At 40.5% G+C, this 20,353-nt stretch overlaps 1 protein-coding gene across 17 annotated transcripts in view; it reads right to left on the bottom strand.

The window, feature by feature from the left end:
• LOC138757050 (protein FAM53A-like) overlaps positions 1 to 20,353 on the bottom strand; it is a 181,706-nt gene that overhangs the window by 145,891 nt on the left and 15,462 nt on the right. The window contains exon 1 of one of the 17 annotated variants that reach the window (XM_069923720.1): positions 14,106 to 14,166. The exons of the other annotated variants lie outside the window; for them this stretch is intronic. The gene's annotated coding sequence lies outside the window, so the exon portion shown is untranslated. Of the gene's footprint in view, positions 1 to 14,105; positions 14,167 to 20,353 lie in introns of those variants that run through there. 17 annotated transcript variants of the gene reach the window in all.

A 20,353-nucleotide genomic window follows, 5' to 3' on the forward strand; every position in this document is an offset into this window, starting at 1 on the left:
TTGGTAAATTTGGACAGGTATGTGATCACGCTGATTGCTGCAGTTTCCATTCCGCCTTCAGCTCCTGAAGGTGAAGCTATAAAGGAGCTTTATTCAGAAGCCCATACTTTCCACCCAACGAGTGCCATAATTGTTGCTGGCGACTTCAATCACGCCAACCTGCAAACAGTCTTACCAGTTTTAACAGCATGTGAACTTCGCCATCAAAGGAGAAAATACCAACGTCTCTGGTCTATACAAGGCTGCATCTCGCCCCCATCTTGGTTACTCAGATCACATATCTGTCCTGCGAACCCTGCTGTACAGACTGCTGGCAAAGCAAACCAGGTCATTTGTAGGGAGATCAGGATGTGGCCAATGGTTGGTGATGGGGTTGGGGAAGAAGCACTCCAAAACTGCTTTGAGACCACAGACTACAACTATTTCAGGGAGGTGGCCACCAACAACGGTCATGTAAACAGAGTACTTGAGCTCAGTGATTGGCTACATCAGCAAATGCATTGATGCTGTCACTAAGATCAAATGTTTCACAGCCAGGGCTAACCAGAAATCATGGTTGGATGCATAGGTCCAGGCCCTTCTCAAAGCTTGATGTTGCCTTCAGGTCAGGGTTTAGGATGGGATCAGCCAGGTCTGAACTCTCCCGTGCAATCCGGAAGGCAAAGCATGGGTTCGCACAGAAGGTTCATCGATAGTTGTGCGACATCGGTGACATGAGGTGCATGCAGCAAGGGATCAAGACCATTACAGATCACAAATCAACCTTCCAAATAAAGGAAAATGACATCTCGCTTCCAGACAGGCTAAACATATTCCATGTACGACTTGAAGAGAAGAACAGGGTAACGCCAAAGAATGTTCTGTATCCCCCTAATGAACAGGCCCCCTACACAGCCAAGGAAAGGAGAACCCTATTCAAGGTGAACCCACACAAGGCAGTAGGAACAGACAACATACCTAGTTAGGTTCTGAAGGGCTGCGCAGACCAATTAACGGAGGTCTTCACGGACATTTGCAACACCTCACTGCAGCAGTCCATCGTTTCCGCAGGGTTCAAGACAGCCTCTATCATCCTAGTACCCAAAAGTGTGACAATAACAGGACTCAATGCCCACTGCCCAGTGGCACTGTCCTCCAGCATTATGAAATGCTTTGAATGTCATGTCTGGTGATGGAATGCATCAAAGCACAGCTCCCGAAGACACTGGATGCATTTTTATTTGCCTATAGAAGAAACCTATAACTTTGTTGCTTCAATCCATCCTGCCCCATTTGGAGAACGTCGCCTTGTATGCCAGGCTGCTTTTCATTGACTTCAGTTCAGTGTTTAATACAATCATTCCCCAGAGGCTAGTGGAGAAACTGTTCTCGCTGGGACTCCACACCCATCTCTGCAATTGGATTCCGGACTTCCTAACAGAAAGACCAGTCTGTCTGAGTCGGTAGCAGAATATCAAGTACTGTCACACTGAGGTGTGAGCTCAGCCCGCTCCTGTTCCCACTACTGACCCATGACTGCAATGCCAGATCCAGCTCCAGTGTCAAGTTTGCAGATGACACAACAGTAGTTGGCCTCATGTGCAATGGTGAGTTGCACTACAGAGGTGAAAAATCTCGTGAAATGGTGGGAGAGTAACAACCTGAGTCGCAACTTGGACAAGACGAAGGAGGTGATCATTGACTTCAGAAGCACCAAGAATGACCACCCTCCACTACACATCAACAGCTCTGTAGTAGAATGAAGAGCACCAAGTTACTTGGAGTTCACTTAACTAGTTACCTTGAATGAAGAGCACCAAGTTACTTGGAGTTCACTTGACTAGTTACCTAGAATGAAGAGCACCAAGTTACTTGGAGTTCACTTAACTAGTTGCCTATCGTGGACAATAAACATCTCCTCACTTGTCAGGAAGACAAAACAGTGATTGCACTTCCTGAGAAGACTGAAGCAGGCAAGGCAACTGCCATTATGTCAACCTTCTATAGGAGTCTATTGAGAGCATCCTGGCTGGCTACATCACAGTGCAGTACAGTTGCTGCAGACAAATGAACCAGAGGTCAATCCAGAGGACCATAAGAATGGCAGAGAGGATCACTGGAGTCTCTCTCCCCATCAACGTGAACTACTAGGATAGTTGTCTGAAGAGGGCACACAAAATCATTGATGATCCCTTCCTCCCTGCACACAGCACCTTTTAGCTGCTCCTGTCAGGGAAGAGAGTATCAGAGCCAGCACCGCCAGGCTGAGGAACAGCTTCTTCCCACGGGAACGACCGAATGAACTGCTCATTCTAACCATCCGAGACTCTCATTTGTACAAAGCCATGTTTATTTATTTATTTTTATAGAAAAAAAATACAATTCAAGATGTCCTGTATACGTATTATTTGTCCGTATGAATGTTATGTCTGGTGGCATGTCTGCACATTTTGAGCTGAGGACTGGAGAATACTATCTTGTCGGGTTGTCCTTGTACGATCAGCTGACAATAAATTTGACTTGTTCACATCTATTGAATGAGATAAGCCAGATTAATGGGAATGTTAGATATTTTTCCTATATTTATGGCATGCACCGAACAGGCACACAATGGCAAAAAGTAAAAATCAATCTAGCGTTATAATTCAAGACGGCCTTTGAAAAAAATCCTTGAGCATGAAAATGCAAAATCTCAAAATAGATATCATAAACAACTACGGAACTTTCCAGGAAATAAGAACTGTAGGGCTGAAGGGCTGGACATCAGAAGCACAGGGGATGAACCAGTAGGTGAAGATGAGGGATGTATATGGCACAAGGAGCCTACAAAACTAGTCATGAAATAAATTACAAAATATTTCAACCACAGGTGCCACAATGCACTGATATTGGGATGTAGTTGTTATGCTTCTCAACTTGTAATTTAGATTCCAAAACAAATCAGAAAATGGAGCTCAAATCACAACTGCAGATGATTTATGAATAAAAGATGGAATTGCTGAAAATCATTACAAGAATGTAAAAATCAAAAGGTGCAGAAATGGTCCAAACTGCCTGTCCTACATGGCCTAGATACCATTTCATTTTTACACTAACAATTATTGCCAAGCTTGCTCTTCGAAAACACAAGAGGCAATAAACACAATAGCCAGCCGCACTCACGTCCTAAAATTTAAAAATCACATTTTAACATCCTAAATGATTGATCCCTTTGAAATATTCAAGGCTAGTAATACTAAGCAAGGACTAAACACTACTGCATGCAAATATCTTTGGAAGGAAGTGTCAGATGAAAGGAAATCAATTATGAAATAAAGTGGCAAGTTGGCAGGAAATTGACAGAACCTTTATAAAGAGCACGGGTTTACGTTTCAGTGTTGAGTCCAATACTGATTCTTCCATTACAAATTAATGTGTGGGATACACTAAGTTTGTCTTTTTTATTTTTTTATTTTTCACACTATGAACCATACTGACCAAAATACACACAAACATTTCCCTCTTGAATATACACAGTGTCATTTTCTCCCCTTTTCCCCCCTCCCTTCCCTCCCTCCTTCACCCCCCCTCCCCACCCACTCAACGTTCAACCTATATGATGCATTAAACCCATTAAACAATGTCATCACACAATGAAAATAAACAAGAAATTTGTGTCTTCTACTTTTACACACTGGGTCAGTTCATTTCGTCTTCTCCTTCTGTCATTTTAGGGGGTGGAGGTCTGTGGTAGGACTTCTCCATTGTGTTCCATGTACAGTTCCCAAATTTGTTCGAATACTGTGATGTTATTTCTTAAATTATGTTATTTTTTCCAATTTATTCATTTCTATGTACCATTGCTGCATTCTCAGGCTATCTTCTAATTTCCAGTTTGACGTAATACATTTTTTGCTACAGCTAAGGCTATCATAATAAATCTTTTTTGTGCTCCATCCAAATCGAGTCCAAGTTCTTTACTTCTTATATTACTGAGAAGAAAGATTTCTGGATTTTTTTGGTCTGTTGCTTTTTGTGATTTTATTTAATACCTGGTTTAGATCTTCCCAAAACTTTTCCACTTTCTCACATGCCCAAATTGCATCTACTGTTGTTCCCATTTCCTTCTTACAACAAAAACATCTGTTTGATGCCCCAAAAGTTAAATAAATGGGACCTAAGTTTGTCGTCTTGACCAAAGATTTAAATGTTTTTAAAACAGGTATTTTAATTTTGTTAAAGTGGCACAAATTGGAGAAAACAGATGAAGGACAGAACAAAAGATTCTCACTGATGCCATGAAAAGCTATGAATGCAAAAGTACCATAAGATAATTTCCAAGAATTTTAAGGTCACCTTAGGTTTATGGGCAGAATTTCTGAGAATCTGAATGCCAAGCAATGCATTCAATCATACACAAGCTGCTAAAAAGTAACTGAAGAACTGGTCACTTATTAAATTTTGTCTGCACCAATGCTACATGCCCAACAATTTGTACTGAGTGCAAAAACACAAGTTTATTTTGTCAAGAATGTGAGAATAAAATAAAAATGTAGAACCGAAACCATAAATAAGAACAACAATGCTGGAGTTACAATGTCAAGAGTGACATCAACAAAACAGCACAAAACTTGAGCAAAGTAATAAAATTAAAGACAAAATAAAATAACCTTAAGTTAGGGGTGGATGAAATGATTGGCTAGCCCACTGTGGGAATAATTTGATGATCTAATGATTTTTTTTCAACTATGTGGTAAATTAATCATAAAAACAAGAGGTATCCAACTAGTGGCCAAGGATCCCGGTCATACAAATCCATAATTTTTTACTTATTTATCCACTGGTTTGGTTTCAAAGAGATGAAATGGTGTACATATTTCTGATGGGATATATTCTATCAATGTAAAATGAGCTTCAAAGAGCCTGCCACAGCTCAGTTTTTTTTAAATGAAAAGACTGTGAAAGCAAATTCTACAGGCGCACTTTTATATTGTCAATTTCACTGTCAGCCACAGATCACAGAGAAATAAATAGCTTGAATATTCTGACCAGCCAATTTCTGAAGGACCCTCTATATCAAAAGGCCTGGATGACAAATGTTTTTTCTTGTAAAATTCCCAGATTGAATCTGGAAATGCCTCATCTAACGGAAAATTACACTGATTTCTGTTTTTGATTCAATAAATCTTAAATCAAAGTGGATAATTTTGGCATGCTTTACCAAAATTCAAACTCCCTAATCAATAGCCTGTGTAGATGTGCCTAATTCGTAAGAAACCATGCTTTGGCAAGCAGTTATTTTAAAAATGAAAGATTTAAAATGTAAAACTATGCAGTAAAATAACGTCTAGCGGAAAAGTGCTGAAAAATGCCAAGTGTATTTCAATCCAATTATTAACACCACCTGAATGATGGTAAATCAAGTTAAAATTACCAATATTTTCCCCATTTCCAATCAACAAGATGGTTTAAGAACCTAAGAAATACACAGAAAAATAGGCCAACTAGCTCATTGAGCCTGCCCCACCATTCAATAAGATCATGGCTGATCTGACTGTGAACTCAGCTCCATGTACCAACCCATTCCCCATAACCTTTACTTCCCCTATTATTCAAACATCTGTGCCTTAAATCTAATGAGGCTACCTCTACTGTTTAATTGTGCAGAAAATTCCACCGATTCACTACTCTCTTGGAGGAGTTTCTCCTCATCTCTGTCCTGTTTACTCCCATAAATCTTGAAGCCTTTAGTCCAAGATTCACCTGCCAGTCAGTGGGACCAAGCTCCCTTCTTCTATTTTATCTTTTCCTTTCATGCAAGATTCCCCATATTTTTCCAATGAGTGAAGACACTGGCTATCCAATCTCTCATCAAAAGCTACTCCCTCTTCTCCAGATTCAACCTAGTGAACTCTCTTCATCATCTCCACAATAAGTATATAATTTCACAAGGACACAGTTCACCAGGGTATGGCTCGGCTAGTACCCTACATATTTTCAGAACATCCCTACTTTTGAATTCAATCCCTCTGGCAATGAAGCCCAGTCACACATTTGCCTGATGCACCAGCACATTAACTTTTTTATGTGATTCACATAAAAACACTCCAGGTCTCCACACAACAGCATGAAGCAATGTTTCACCATTTAATTTCAATTTCATCAGGGATTTGTTTGTACATAAGAGTGGCCACAATGGGATAGCGTACAAAAATTAAATAATTTAGACAAATTCTGAAAGGAATCAAGCCTTGTAAATGCTACAGGATCCCGGCCCAAAAGGTTGACCTACTCTTTCCCTTCACAAGTGCTGCCTGTCCACAGTTCCTCCAGCATTTTGTTCTTCACTCCAGATTCAAGTATCTGCAGTCTTTTGTGTCTCCAAGCTACGTAAATGATTGTTTAGAAACATCATCCAACTATAAATCTCCAATTGGTTACACATCTCTTGAATAAAGAAGTATCAAAAATAGATAGTCATTATCTGGAAAAACACTGCACATTCTACATTTTAGCTCAACCTTTGTGCTTATGTTTGCATAAGAATTCAACCATCTGCAAGTTTCACACTCTTAACTCTGAAATATCATTGTCAATGTCCTTGTCCAAAAGCACCTTTGATCACATTCACCAGAAGAACCAACTTCCGAAGGGCAATTATGGATGGGTAACTATTTATCCAAACTTTTTTATTTACAGGATAAATATTTTTAGTGCAATTATAATTAAATGTTAACTTAATTCTCATGTCATTTGGAAATATAATTTGTACTATATGCTGATATAAAGTACAGCATTTCCATATCTCTACACATTTTTTGAGTATATACACACACAGGAGAAATTAAATACAAATGCATCATACTTAATGAGTGATGTTGCCAGTAACTTCCAAATTGAATTCTTGGGAATTCAAAATTAAAAACTGCCTTATGCGTAATTATCCAACATTGTGATAGATTTTCAATTTCAACTCATCCTTGCCTCTTTATTTCTCCATCTCCATTTATTTTCTCCAAAGAGCAACCATTATTATTTAGGAAATGGTTTCATACACAGCAGACACCTTCCAGATTTTATCTAAAAGTACTCACTCTTTTTATAGTAATCTCAGCAATGATTGTCAGCAGGTTATACTGGAGCACTCAGTAAAATTCAGGCCTACACTTTCACCATAGATACAGAGTATCTTCATTCAAAATTTAACGATTTTTTAATTGTAATTTAGAGTATCAGCATGGCCATGAGCCTGCACCACACAAATCCATGAATGCAACCTGCTATCCCCGTACATGTTTAAAATCTGGGAGGAAACCCATACAGACATAGAAATGCCTTGCAGATAGCTGAGGATTCGAACATTGGTTGATGGCTCTGTAACAACGTGCTAACCACTGCACTAATCATCTCGCCCAACTTTTCTTTGCCTGCTTGGTAACACCACTCCCAATTAATACTTGCTAATATAGCCAAATAAATGCATGCATTTGTCCAGGTATGCAAGAGCTAAGAAAGACAGTGGCTTTAGCAATCATTTCAGATTCTTTCAATACCCCAAGATGGTTACTATTTTAAACCGTGTGCAAAGTCAGTGAAAATTGCCAAGATTTGAATGAAATCACAAATTTGGTGATGCTAAACAAAGAATAAATGTTGATTTGTTCTTATTTTCAGAATTCAAGAATTATGTTTTTACTTTTAAAGTAATTTTCATCTTTTATATTCACCTAACTGCTATAATTTAAAGGCTACTTCAAAAGACAAGATTCAATACTCAGCACTTTTCCACAAAATTGTCAGCTTCAACGGCTTATCCAAATTGAGCTTAAATCAACATTTTTCAACCCTCAAGTTCCAAAAGTATAAAAAGGAAATATTTCCCCAGTCCACATCATCCAGTCATAATTTCAACATACTCTGTCCTTATTAACACTTCTAAGTATATGACCATAATATGAACAATTTTCCGATCATTTGTATGTATACAGCTATGAAATGGATTTGTAGTGCCAGTTTCCCTCCTCAATTAGTAGGTTGCTAGTTTTACTTCTACTTGAGAACAAAAATCTATCTTTTATCCTTTCAGATGGATAGAAAGCTCCCAAGCAAAAAGTTTGGAGGAAATTAAAAAGATAAGCAAAGAATGACACCAAAGGAAACAATTCAGTCCACTGGCTCCATGCTGGATTTCAAGAAAATTCTCTATTCCCATTCTTCCTCCCCTTATTTCTCTTTGACCTAGCATTTGTAGCCTTCTTTCTCTCAACCCTCCCCTCCCTTGGACTTTCCTACCCTCCACCTCCTGATCCACTCCATCCTCCTCCCCTCCCTGACACCCTCCATCCCATTGTACCTCCCCCTAACCACTGCCTGGTCTTCACCATTCCCTCCAACCTTTCCCTCTTGGAGACTAAATGCTCTGTCCTCAGCTTTGACCCCCTTCACCCACACCTTAATGAGATCCATATATGCCATGATGCTGAACTCTGTCAGTTCCATCTCCATGCCTATTTCCACAATCATAATTCTCCACCCCACTACAGATCCCTTCCGCTTTAAGCCTCCTTCCTCCTCCTGGACAACTCACTCCAGTCTTCTGCCTGCTCTGGATCTTTATATTTCCAACTGCCGCCATGACATCAACCATATCGTCTTCACTATTCCCCTCACTCATTCCAAACTCATCCCCTTGGAACACCTTACCCTCTACTCTCTCCACACCAAACCAAACCTCACCATCAAACCTGCAGACAAGGATGGCGCACTGACCTCTATCTGGTCAAAGCCAGACGACAACTCTCAGACATGTCTACTTACTTATTCCTCCATCAGGACCCCACCAAAACTAATCAAACAACTTTATCCCGCACCATCTCCGAACTCATCACTTCTGGTCACCTCCCTGGCATGGCCTCCCATCTTATTGTTTCACTATCCTCCATCACTTCAACAGCTTCCAGTTTCATGAACTTGATCGCCTCATGTTTACCATAGACATCAAATCCCTATACACCTCTATCCCCCATACTGAATGCCTCAAAGCCCTTCATTTCCATCTGGACAATAGAACCAACCAGTCCCCCTCCACCACCACTCTTTTCTGACTGGCAGATCTTGTCCTCACCCTCAATAATTTCTCCTTTGACTCTTTCTCCAGGTCAAAGGGGTAGCTATGGGTACCCACATGGACCCCAGCTATGCCTGCCTTTTTGTTGGCTGCGTGGAGCAATCCATACTACAAGCCTACACAGGCAAGGCGCCTCAATTCTTCCTCCATGACATCGATGACTACTTTGGTGCTCACTCATGTAGCCATGAGGAGCTTGTTGGCTTTATCCACTTTGCTGTCAACTTCCACCACAATCTCAAAATCTCTTGGTCCAACTCAAGCAACACTCTCCCTTTCCTCAATTTCTCTATCTCCATCTCAAGAGAAAAACTCAACAGACATCTTCTATAAATCCACCAACTCCTACAGCTACCTCAACTACACCTCTTCCTACCTGTTCCCTGTAAGGATTCCATTCTATTCTCTCAATTCCTCCATCTCTGTTGCATCTGCACCCAGGATGAGGGCTTCCTTGCTAGATCATCAGATATGTCCTCCTTCTTCAAACAACGTGATTTTTCCCTCTACCACCTTCAACTTGGCGCTCACCCACATATCCTCCATTATCCTCACATTTGCCATAGTCCCCTTCACCCACATTTCCCCCCCCCCCATGCAGAACAAGGACAGGATTCCTCTTGTCCTCACCTACCACTCCATCAGCCTCTGCATCCAACACATCCTCCTCTGCCATTTCCATCAGCTACTACATGATCCCACCACTAGACACTCCCCTCTCTGCGTTCAACAGGGACTGCTCCTTCCATGACTCCCTTGTCCACTCCTCCCTCCCTACCAATCATCCCATTGGGACCTATCCGTGACTGCAGGAGGTGCTCCATTTGTGTTCACACCTCCACCCTCACCACAGCCTTTCCAAGTGAAGCAACATTTTACTTTTAAATATACAGGGGTCATCTATTGCAACCAGTGCTCCTGTTATGGTCTCCTCTACATCGGAGACACTGGATGTAGATTGGAAGATCACTTTGTTGATCACTTTGGCTCTGTCTGCCGCAATAACGTTGATCTCCCAGTGGCCACCCATTTCAATTCTCCATCCCATTCCCTTGCCAACAGAGCTGTCCATGGTTGTATGCACTCCCAGACTGAAACCACCCATAAATTGGAGGAACAACACCTCATCTTCCAACTGAGCACTCTTCAACTAGATGGCATTAATGTGAACTTCTCTAGCTTTCATGAAACCACCCCCCTTCCCCCATTTGTCTCTCCATTGCTTCTCCTTTCACGCAAACATGATCAATTCTTACCTCATCCCTTTTCACACCTAATTAATATCTTTTGTTGGTCTAAGTTCCTCCCCATTGTTAGAATTCTGAGACTTTGAGATTTCCTTATTCTGCTTATTTCTTGAAAAAGTGCTCATGTCTGAAACATCTGCAATATATCTTTGTCTCCGAGAGATGCTGAAAAGACTGGCTGAGATCCTCGATTTTGGTGTTTTTACTACAATCACAGTGTCTGCAGACTTTCATGTTTCATTCATTAATTTTCTCTTCCATTTTTTCCTCTATTCAAGAATAGTAGATAATTTCAAATAGCTAATTAACCCATCAAAATATCTTTCGATACTGGAACACGAGATGGAAATCCAAGGTCTGGATCAAACCTGGGTCCCTGCAGGGAACATCACTTTTAAACTAATTGTCTTTAAAAGTATTCAAATATCAATTAACTTTCAAATATCAATTAACTTTCCATTTAAATTTCTTCAGCATATTTTTCAGGTTGCCAAGAGAAACAGACACAATACTTTAAGAAGCTATTCTATAAATGCATGAATATGCTGGAAATAGAGGGATATGGATCACGTGCAATCAGTTTTAGTTTAATTTGGGCATCTGTGGTCACGTGTTGGGGGGATGGGGTAGCAGGACATCGACCCCTAGAGCTCCTGGACTAGAAAAACCAAAAATAGTTAAAAAAAAGGACAAACACTAAAAATAGTAAGAACAGATAAATAAAGATCCTATTTGATAAAAATGGGAAGGAAAAGCACCAGTCAAATAAAGGTAGCCAGTAAGGTAGCCACCCGATCCAGCTCACCTTGTGGAGTCCAAGATGGTGGCGCCAATTTCAGACCCGAAGTCCAGGAGGTCCTGATGACAGAGGCGCAACCCACAGAACATGGCCAGAGCTCGCCCAGGAGGACAGCAAGAGATGAGATCGACCCGGGGAAGAGAGATGACATGGTCTCTGATCGGCTGTCGAGTGACGCGGGAGACTGCAGCCTCACATCAGCAGACAGTCCAAACAGAGAATAAAGCAAGGCAGGAAGTGATGAGGAGGTTGCAGGTGGCAGCAGGAGTGAGCAGGGAAGAGCCGGGATGTGCAAGAAGCAAAATGGCATCGGCAAGAGGGGGAGCGAGCATGGAGTTATTTCAAGACATCTTAAAAGCCATGGAAAGATGAAGGAGACTAGCCAGAGATTTAAGGGAGAAAACAGGGAAACTGTACAATAAAATGGACAGATGGGAAAATGCCCTAATTGAACTGACAGGAAGGGTGACTGAAGTGGAAGAAAGAACTGGGGATAATGATGACAGAATAAACAAGTTGAAGAGGAAAGTTACCACATGGGGGCAGAAGGGGCCACCTATGGCAGAGAATTGAGTCTGGAGAACCATAGCTGGAGGAACACCAAAAAAATTTGGGAGTTGCAGGAAGACAAAGAAGGGAGGGAATCTGTAGCAATTTTTCAATGCCGGCTACTGGAGGTTTTAGGGAGAAACTGGGAGAATCAGTGGAGGAGAGAGGGCCCATCGGTCCTCCTTCCTGCGCTTAGGACCTGGTCAAGGGCCACACTTGATGCTGGTGAAGCTCCTGTGTCACCAGGACCGAGAGAAAATTTTAAAGGCGGCGGCTGTTGAGGCAAAAGCAAGGGGACGATGGAGCTGGAGGGGAATAAGGTGTAATTACCCAGACATAAGGGTACGAATGTGTCCTCAGATACCCGACAACTCTAAACATTGTAATGCCCAGTGGGGGGGAGGGGGGGGCAAGAGAGAGTTCCTGTCGGAGGTCAAAGAGGACCCACAGTTTGTAAAGCAGTTGCTGGTTTGTAAGAAATAAGTACCAAATGGGTAGTGCCAAAGTTTTGTTGTCACAAGAATCTTTCTTCTTTTCTTTGGCTTGGCTTCGCGGACGAAGATTTATGGAGGGGGTAAAAGTCCACGTCAGCTGCAGGCTCGTTTGTGGCTGACAAGTCCGATGCGGGACAGGCAGACATGGTTGCAGCGGTTGCAGGGGAATATTGGTTGGTTGGGGTTGGGTGTTGGGTTTTTCCTCCTTTGCCTTTTGTCAGTGAGGTGGGCTCTGCGGTCTTCTTCAAAGGAGGTTGCTGCCCGCCAAACTGTGAGGCGCCAAGATGCACGGTTTGAGGCGATATCAGCCCACTGGCGGTGGTCAATGTGGCAGGCACCAAGAGATTTCTTTAGGCAGTCCTTGTACCTTTTCTTTGGTGCACCTCTGTCACGGTGGCCAGTGGAGAGCTCGCCATATAACACGATCTTGGGAAGGCGATGGTCCTCCATTCTGGAAACGTGACCCATCCAGCGCAGCTGGATCTTCAGCAGCGTGGACTCGATGCTGTCGACCTCTGCCATCTCGAGTACTTCGACGTTAGGGATGAAAGCGCTCCAATGGATGTTGAGGATGGAGCGGAGACAACGCTGGTGGAAGCGTTCTAGGAGCCGTAGGTGATGCCGGTAGAGGACCCATGATTCGGAGCTGAACAGGAGTGTGGGTATGACAACGGCTCTGTATACGCTTATCTTTGTGAGGTTTTTCAGTTGGTTGTTTTTCCAGACTCTTTTGTGTAGTCTTCCAAAGGCACTATTTGCCTTGGCGAGTCTGTTGTCTATCTCATTGTCGATCCTTGCATCTGATGAAATGGTGCAGCCGAGATAGGTAAACTGGTTGACCGTTTTGAGTTTTGTGTGCCCGATGGAGATGTGTGGGGGCTGGTAGTCATGGTGGGGAGCTGGCTGATGGAGGACCTCAGTTTTCTTCAGGCTGACTTCCAGGCCAAACATTTTGGCAGTTTCCGCAAAGCAGGATGTCAAGCGCTGAAGAGCTGGCTCTGAATGGGCAACTAAAGCGGCATCGTCTGCAAAGAATATACTGCAAGTAATAGCTATATGATAATAGAAATTGTGGGTTCAACTGTTTGTTGCATAAATACATTGATGGGAGAATTTGTGAAAAGGAAAATGGTCCGGGGGGGCTTGGGGAGTGAGGGTGGAGAGTTGTGGGAGGTAGATGGGTGCAAAATGTACAGCCTGTGGTGAGGAGGGGGGTGGTGACAGTGCAGAGGGTGAAGTCATCAGAGGGGGAGAGGGAGGGAGGATTAAAGGGAGTGAGATGGAGAATATATGTGAATGTGAATATATGCAGTATAACTTTCTCCACCAGCTATATTTGACATAGCAAAAACTGAACAAAGCTAAACCAGAAATTTCAGATGTGGCATTACAACAGGATCCTTTGTGCATGCAACCTGGACATGTACCAAGGTGACACCCTTCTGGGTGGAACTAGGCCAAGCCCTGGAAAAAAAATCTAAGTAAAGAATTCCCACAGGACCCAGAGCTGTTTCTATTGGGAAATATGATGGACATGAGGATTAAGATGAAGCTGTCCAAATTCCAAATCCAATTTGTAATAATCGCATTGGCTGTGAGCAGAAAGTGCATAGTAGTTACCTGGAAATCTCTCACTTGCGCAATGCACGCTGGAATACTTAATGCAAAGCTGTGATCCCCTAGAAAAATTAACGAAAACTTAAGAGAAAAATGTTTAAGAATTCTAAAAATTTTGCAATTTAAATTTCATAGGAGAGCATATAGTGTGGATCTGTGTACCTCGCCATCCTGCCTCCCCCGTCTATCCTTCCCCTGAAGGGAGGGCGGGGAGGGGAGGGGGGAGGTGCGATCCATTCCAACCCAGTCAAGAAAAATGTTACAACCTAGGTGCCAGCTCTTGGGCCCTGACAAATCCCTGATGTGTTCCCTACCTTTGTTGTGGGTGTCTTGAATGTTGTACATAATTGTGGTCTGTTGAGTGAGGGGATGGGGCGGGGTGAATGGCTCGGACTTAATGACACATTTTGTATATAATGGATAACTGTAATTTATGATTACTGGAAATCGTTTGAGTTTGAAAATATATAAACAATTTTTTTTTAATTTAGGCATCTGTTTAGCACAGAGACAAAGGGCTTGTTCCTGTTCTGCTCTATGTTCTAAATAGAACAGACGTATTTCATAAGATTTCAGTTTAAACATCTGTGCCTGACAATCTCTTGAGGTAAACAACAATTGGTGTTCTACAGAATGAAACTTTTTTAAAATCAAAGATTAATTACCCAGATTTGTATCTTTCAGGCACAAGGGTACATTATTTTTGTACCAATTAACTTTTTTAATTTTATTGCATCTGTTACAGTCCAGCATAGCTCATTCTTAAAATTACAAACAATTGTTTTGTATATTTGTACTTTCTTTGAAGCAACCCATACACTGCACATTTCTAAGCACCTTGAAGCAATTAAATTAAACACACTGCCGATAGCAACGGCAGGTTTTTAATCACTAAACACACAAACCAGTGTCGCTAATGATTTACTGAATTCAATTTTATCTTTCCTAGAATTGGAACACTCCAGTGCCATTGCCAGTAAGCTACAATATCCATCGTTTTTGCAATATGACATTGGGAGAAAACATTTGTTTGTCATTTTCCCTCACCAAGGCCCTTGGTGGAACAACTCCATGCACTTCCTAAGGAAGCAGAACAGCAGACACCACTAGTAATTATCAAGTGCTGAGATTTATGATCCTAATTAAATGAGCCAAATGTGAGGGAAAAAAAAATCACTCACAGCGCAGATATTCTGACCACTAATACTGTTCCCTTTGACTTGCATGGCCCTATTTAGTAGCTGGCCCCCCGCAGGTGGTCCAAAAACAATATGCTTATTAATCTTACCCAAGACTTCTAGATGGATGGAAAAGAAAATTTTTTTTACAGATATTTTCAGAAAACTTTTCACTGAAACAGAATACTGAGGATAATTAACTTTGCTTCAGAAGCTAGAAAACCTAGAATTTGTGTTTTTCCTCTGGTTTTGCATTATTTTAGCAGAAACCAAAGTAAAATTCAAGTATATACTGTATGGCATTAAATGTAGAGAACAATTTTTCCATCTATAGAGTGTACCACTGTTGTCAAGCATTTTACACAGTATTCCGTTTAAAACGCACACCTAATTACCCTAAGCTCTTATGCATTGCCTTTTCTATTTTAGAGTAGAAAAGCAAAGAAAGTACTTATCAAATAAGTAACTGCTGAGATTTACATTTGTAATCTAATAGAATGAATGTGACAGGTAGAAGGAGGGGACTCGGTCAATTTTAAAAATAAAAATGCATTGCATATTCTTTTCAAAAATTGCAATTTGGACAATTGTTGCTGACCATTTTTGGAAATTTGTAGCTACAGGCACAGTGATTTCAAAACTATTTCAGCAGCTTGGCAATGTTGCTACATTTCATGCGAGCTTTATGGTTCCAAACAAATATTGGCTTATATAAAATCGTAATAAGTATTAATAGAGTGGACAGTCAGAATCTTTGCCCCAGGGTAAAATAATTAAACATAAGAAGGCACATATGTAATGCGGGGGTGGAAAGGGTTTAAGGGAGATATGCATGGCATTTATTTTTTGCACAGCAGTGCACTCACAGTGGTAAGTGCTTGGAACATGTTGCCAGGAGTAATGATGGAAGCAGATACAAGAATAACATTAGCTTCCAGATAGGCAAAAGAACAGGAGGGGGATGGAGGGATATTTGTCAAGGCAAGCAGTAGAGTTGCAGTTTGGTTTGGATATCGTGTTCCGCGCAGACACATGGGCCAAAGGGCATGTTCGTAAGCTGCTCTATGTTTATGGCAGGACAGATGGAATACAAAAAGATAGCATGCCTCAACTATACAGAACATTGATAATAATATACTGCAATTTATCTTATGGAATATAGTTGCATTGGAGGCAACTCAGAGAAGGCTCAGTTGAATGCTGGGATAAGGGGCTAGGCCAACACTCTGGAGTTTACTAACATGAAAGGATCTCATTGAAACATATAAACTTCTGAGAGGAAGACAGATGTTAAGATGATATTCTAGATGGAGCTTGGGAAGTTTCAAAATAAAGAGTGGCTCATTTAAGAGACAAATAAAGAGGAACAAATAAAGAGGAATTTAGTTATACATTATGTAGATTAGGCAGGAAATGGTGGAGTGATTACTTCTGAGCAATATAAATCTCTGGAATTCTCTACTACAGTGAGGCCTAGAGAGGAATCATTAAAGTACATTGGAGGCTGCAAAAGATGTAGATAGTGTGAACCATCAGAACCTTTCCTTTCTTCTTTGGCTTGGCTTCGCGGACGAAGATTTATGGAGGGGGTAAAAAGTCCACGTCAGCTGCAGGCTCGTTTGTGGCTGACAAGTCCGATGCGGGACAGGCAGACACGGTTGCAGGGGAATATTGGTTGGTTGGGGTTGGGTGTTGGGTTTTTCCTCCTTTGCCTTTTGTCAGTGAGGTGGGCTCTGCGGTCTTCTTCAAAGGAGGTTGCTGCCCGCCAAACTGTGAGGCGCCAAGATGCACGGTTTGAGGCGTTATCAGCCCACTGGCGGTGGTCAATGTGGCAGGCACCAAGAGATTTCTTTAGGCAGTCCTTGTACCTTTTCTTTGGTGCACCTCTGTCACGGTGGCCAGTGGAGAGCTCGCCATATAACACGATCTTGGGAAGGCGATGGTCCTCCATTCTGTAGACGTGACCCATCCAGCGCAGCTGGATCTTCAGCAGCGTGGACTCGATGCTGTCGACCTCTGCCATCTCGAGTACTTCGACGTTAGGGATGAAAGCGCTCCAATGGATGTTGAGGATGGAGCGGAGACAACGCTGGTGGAAGCGTCCTAGGAGCCGTAGGTGGTGCCGGTAGAGGACCCATAATTCGGAGACGAACAGGAGTGTGGGTATGACAACGGCTCTGTATACGCTTATCTTTGTGAGGTTTTTCAGTTGGTTGTTTTTCCAGACTCTTTTGTGTAGTCTTCCAAAGGCACTATTTGCCTTGGCGAGTCTGTTGTCAATCTCATTGTCGATCCTTACATCTGATGAAATGGTGCAGCCGAGATAGGCAAACTGGTTGACCGTTTTGAGTTTTGTGTGCCCGATGGAGATGTGGGGGGGCTGGTAGTCATGGTGGGGAGCTGGCTGATGGAGGACCTCAGTTTTCTTCAGGCTGACTTCCAGGCCAAACATTTTGGCAGTTTCCGCAAAGCAGGACGTCAAGCGCTGAAGAGCTGGCTCTGAATGGGCAACTAAAGCGGCATCGTCTGCAAAGAGTAGTTCACGGACAAGTTTCTCTTGTGTCTTGGTGTGAGCTTGCAGGCGCTTCAGATTGAAGAGACTGCCATCCGTGCGGTACCGGATGTAAACAGCGTCTTCATTGTTGGGGTCTTTACACCAACATAAAAGCATCATGCACTAGAAGATACTAGTTTAAGAAGAGGGAGATCAAGTTTAAGAAAGATGTGAAAGGCAATTTATTTTGGAATGGTAGATGCCTGGGACAGATTGCCAGGGTTGGAGGTGGAAGCAGAAACAACCGCTGCATTTAAGAGGCTTCTAGAATAGACAGTGATTATGAAAGGACGGAGAAATATCGATCACGTGCAATCAGCAGTTATAGTTTGATTTGGACATCATGTTTGGCACAGACCTGAGGACCAAATGGATGTTCCTGTGTTGTACTGTTCTATTATGATCACTAGTTCTCTGAGAAGTTATGTTGTTCTCCATTAATTTCTTTATAAAATGAAATTTCCCATTTAGCAAAGTTGCACCTCTGTCATATGTAATGACTTTCAGTAATGCCACATCTACATTACTTTCTGTAGCTCATAGTTTTGATTAGCATTATGTGTCAAGAATAAATTACTCTGCACATTTCACAAAACATCTGAGACTTTCATTTGTACAAACAAAATTATTTTTTTTATAGATAGAATACTTGGCAAATAGAATGATCCATATTTATTAATTCAGGCAGCTATTTAGTCAAACAGGTTTTTAATGTAGCTAGATTACTTAATGTATTTCATTTAGGACAAATAAAAGAACTGATTTGAGTGTTGCAGTAGTTTTAAATGTAGAAAAAGTGTAATAGATTGGAATGGGATTTTTTTAGATATGGATGTAAATTGAATTAGGGCAATGTTTAATAATCCCAAAGCTAAAATAGTGACTAATGGACAAATATCTATACCATTTCAATTAGCTATATCAAGTAGACAAGGATGCCCTTTACCTCCAGCTTTGTTTCTTTTAGCTACAGAACCTCTTGCTCAAGCAATTTGGAATTAAGAGATTTAGGATAGGTCAAGAAGAACATAAAATTAGTTTATTTGCAGATAATGTTTTAATATATTTGAATGAACCTGAGACAGCTTTATAAAAATTATATGTTCATTTGGAAGAATATGGGAAAGTTTCGGATTATAAAATAAATTGGGTTAAAAGTAAAATTATGCCATTAATGGAAGGTGATTATACTCTACATCAAAGGGATGTACTCAGTTTAAACATCATTAAATATTTAAGTATTCATACTGAATAATAATTTGAAAAATGTATACAAATTGAATTATTTACCATTACTTAAAAAATCAAGGAAGATTTTTTTTAATGGATGAATTTACCTACAACTTTGGTGGGAAAGGTTAACTGTATTAAGATGAATATATCCTCAAGAATACAATATATTTCCTATCTTTAACTATTTTAATACCTCAAAAAAATTCAAGAATTGAATAAATATGTAAGGAAATTCCTCTGGAAAGGTAAAATGTCAAAGAAGTTAACATGGAAATGAGAATTGGGAGACCTAATGCTTCCTAATTTTTAAAAAAATTATCGAGCGACTCAAATGAGATTCTTGGTTTTTTTTTTAAAAGGAAAATATAGGCATGGGATAAAATATAATTGAATAAAATAGGAGAGAGAAAAGCAGAAGAATTTATAAATAAGTGGCGACCGAAATTAATGGTTGGTGATAAAAAAAATACACCATTATTCAAACAATTAATTAATATATTGAATAAAATACATGATGAAATTGATATAAGAGGATGTATATCATAAAATGTCTTTGACTCAAAATCCTTATATCTTTTTCAAAGGACAAACAATTTCTGGATAGTGGTTTCATAAAGGGTTATAAATGTTGAAATTGTTATGAAAGGAGCCAATTAATGACATTTGCTCAACTAAGTACAACTCACAACACTTTTTTTTGTTATTTCCAACTAAGGGCATATTTGAGGGTTGAGTTAGGACCAACCATCTTGTTGCCAAGTTGTACTGAAGTAAAACTCCTTATGAGAAGAGGAATTGTTAAAAAGTTCACTTCTATGACATACTCTTTATGACAAGTAGGAACTTTTAAACGAGAAGTTCATAAGTCTCGACAAAGGTGTGAAATGGATCTATCAATGTAAGATAAAGGTTAGTTCAGTGCAATTTTTTACATCAGTTATATCTTACACAACAGAAATTGATAGAATAATATCAGATTTATCAGATCAATGCTTGAAGAAACATGGACAAAATTAAAACTATCAATAAATCAATTGGATTTTGTTAAAGTAACATTAGTGGTGGTGAGGAAAAATATTTTAGTCACTTAGAAATCAGATACATTTTTAGATATGCCAAATTGAATGCAGAAATTCAAAGATACATTCCTTTGGAAAAAAAATTAGATATAGTTTGAGAAATAATATCCTATGTTTTTGCAAATTTGGTGCCCGTATGCCCAAATATTAGACTTAAATTTGTAATAATGAGCTTTCTGTCCCTCTTGACATGCGAGATCTCCTTTGAAATGTATTGAAGAATTTTTATTTAATTGTATTAGATGACATCTCCTCTCTGTGCAATCCTGAAAATTTTCTTTCTTCCTCTTTCTTTTCTTTCTACATTTATACTGACAATTTTGAAGGAGGGGGGATTGGGTAGGATGGGTTTTGGGAGGGCTGAATATCATAATGTATGTAAATTTTGTTTCTTTTGTAATCTGTATTATTATATTAATTCTGACTACTGCATCTTTGGAGAAATTTTTAAAATATTCAAAGAAAGGATAAACTACTCTGTAAATCACACTAAACATCCAAGACTCATTTGTACAAAA

This window comes from Narcine bancroftii, chromosome 3 (assembly GCF_036971445.1).
Source record: "Narcine bancroftii isolate sNarBan1 chromosome 3, sNarBan1.hap1, whole genome shotgun sequence".
In the NCBI taxonomy this organism is placed as follows: Eukaryota; Metazoa; Chordata; class Chondrichthyes; order Torpediniformes; family Narcinidae; genus Narcine; species Narcine bancroftii.